The sequence below is a fragment of the Schistocerca piceifrons genome, unplaced genomic scaffold (genome assembly GCF_021461385.2).
Source record: "Schistocerca piceifrons isolate TAMUIC-IGC-003096 unplaced genomic scaffold, iqSchPice1.1 HiC_scaffold_643, whole genome shotgun sequence".
In the NCBI taxonomy this organism is placed as follows: Eukaryota; Metazoa; Arthropoda; class Insecta; order Orthoptera; family Acrididae; genus Schistocerca; species Schistocerca piceifrons.
The window spans coordinates 17,501-20,000 of NW_025728887.1; the positions used below are offsets into that span (position 1 = coordinate 17,501).

General features: G+C 60.6%; 1 pseudogene; it reads right to left on the reverse strand.

Moving 5' to 3' along the window:
• The window catches only part of LOC124764832, a 7,959-nt pseudogene that overhangs the window by 4,233 nt on the left and 1,226 nt on the right, over positions 1–2,500 (reverse strand).

The window sequence follows — 2,500 nt, forward strand, 5'->3', positions numbered from 1 at the left end:
GCGTCAGTCGGCCCCTCCGGCGGCGGCCCGGTGGTGTCGGCCGCGAAGTCCTCGGCTGCGTCGACGGGCGGCGCAGCGGCCTCGCCCGCGTCAGGCAGCGGGCTCGCTGCTCCCCGGCGGGACGCCGGCTCTTCCCCCCGACCGACCTCAAGCGCCTCCATGAATTGGCGGACAAGCTGTTTGTGGGCAGCTTGCCGCCGTCGGCACTTGATTGCCTCGAGCGTTCGGTCGGGGAACATCCTGATGAGTTCTTGATTGACGAAGAAGAACCGGGCGTCCCTCTCAAGGAACAGTTCGGCCTCCGCCTTGGCGAGCGACAGGACTTCTTCCTCCGTCCACCTCGCGCGATGCCTCTCCGTGACGATCTCCGCGTTGGCGGCCGCAAGATGTTGGCGGCGGCGATGGACCCCGAGACCGTTCTTGGTTGTAAAGCTGCGGTGGCACTCACTACAGGTATACATAGCTGCAAAAGTTACAAGATTTTCGGCACGGCCGGTTGGCCGGCTAGGTGCTGGGGGAGTTGGGGTGGCGCCTTCAGCGGAAGGGCCACCACTTATTCTCTGCTTACTGCCCCCAACTAACAAAGGGATAGTGCGAGGGGGGGCTGGTAACCCCCCCAAGCCCCTGGTGCGGTCTTCCACTCTGCGAAATCAGCGGGCCCACGAGAAGGGGAGAAGACCGCAGGAGAGGAGAGGCTAAGAGGGCTAGGCCCATGTATTGCGCATCACTCTCCCTGTAACTATAACCCAAGGAAGGCACCTCGCAGCAGCAGCACGACTACATCAAGACCGCACTTCGAGAAGCCAAGTCCGGATGCAGCCACACCGCCGCCACTTGGCCACCTTAAGAGAGTCATAGTTACTCCCGCCGTTTACCCGCGCTTGCTTGAATTTCTTCACGTTGACATTCAGAGCACTGGGCAGAAATCACATTGCGTCAACACCCGCTAGGGCCATCGCAATGCTTTGTTTTAATTAGACAGTCGGATTCCCCCAGTCCGTGCCAGTTCTGAGTTGATCGTTGAATGGCGGCCGAAGAGAATCCGCGCACCCGCGCGCCCCCGGAGGAGCACGCTAAGGCGGACGCGGCCTCGCAGCAAGGAAGATCCGTGGGAGGCCAAGGCACGGGACCGAGCTCGGATCCTGCACGCAGGTTGAAGCACCGGGGCGCGAACGCCGCGCAGGCGCGCGCATCCTGCACCGCCGGCCAGCACGAGGCCGACCAACGGCGAGAGCAGACCACGCCCGCGCTAAACGCCCGCACTTACCGGCACCCCTACGGCACTCACCTCGCCCAGGCCCGGCACGTTAGCGCTGACCCACTTCCCGACCAAGCCCGACACGCCCCGATCCTCAGAGCCAATCCTTATCCCGAAGTTACGGATCCAATTTGCCGACTTCCCTTACCTACATTATTCTATCGACTAGAGGCTCTTCACCTTGGAGACCTGCTGCGGATATGGGTACGAACCGGCGCGACACCTCCACGTGGCCCTCTCCCGGATTTTCAAGGTCCGAGGGGAAGATCGGGACACCGCCGCAACTGCGGTGCTCTTCGCGTTCCAAACCCTATCTCCCTGCTAGAGGATTCCAGGGAACTCGAACGCTCATGCAGAAAAGAAAACTCTTCCCCGATCTCCCGACGGCGTCTCCGGGTCCTTTTGGGTTACCCCGACGAGCATCTCTAAAAGAGGGGCCCGACTTGTATCGGTTCCGCTGCCGGGTTCCGGAATAGGAACCGGATTCCCTTTCGCCCAACGGGGGCCAGCACAAAGCGCATCATGCTATGACGGCCCCCATCAACATCGGATTTCTCCTAGGGCTTAGGATCGACTGACTCGTGTGCAACGGCTGTTCACACGAAACCCTTCTCCGCGTCAGCCCTCCAGGGCCTCGCTGGAGTATTTGCTACTACCACCAAGATCTGCACCGACGGCGGCTCCAGGCAGGCTCACGCCCAGACCCTTCTGCGCCCACCGCCGCGACCCTCCTACTCGTCAGGGCTTCGCGGCCGGCCGCAAGGACCGGCCATGACTGCCAGACTGACGGCCGAGTATAGGCACGACGCTTCAGCGCCATCCATTTTCAGGGCTAGTTGCTTCGGCAGGTGAGTTGTTACACACTCCTTAGCGGATTCCGACTTCCATGGCCACCGTCCTGCTGTCTTAAGCAACCAACGCCTTTCATGGTTTCCCATGAGCGTCGATTCGGGCGCCTTAACTCGGCGTTTGGTTCATCCCACAGCGCCAGTTCTGCTTACCAAAAGTGGCCCACTTGGCACTCCGATCCGAGTCGTTTGCTCGCGGCTTCAGCATATCAAGCAAGCCGGAGATCTCACCCATTTAAAGTTTGAGAATAGGTTGAGGTCGTTTCGGCCCCAAGGCCTCTAATCATTCGCTTTACCGGATGAGACTCGTACGAGCACCAGCTATCCTGAGGGAAACTTCGGAGGGAACCAGCTACTAGATGGTTCGATTAGTCTTTCGCCCCTATACCCAGCT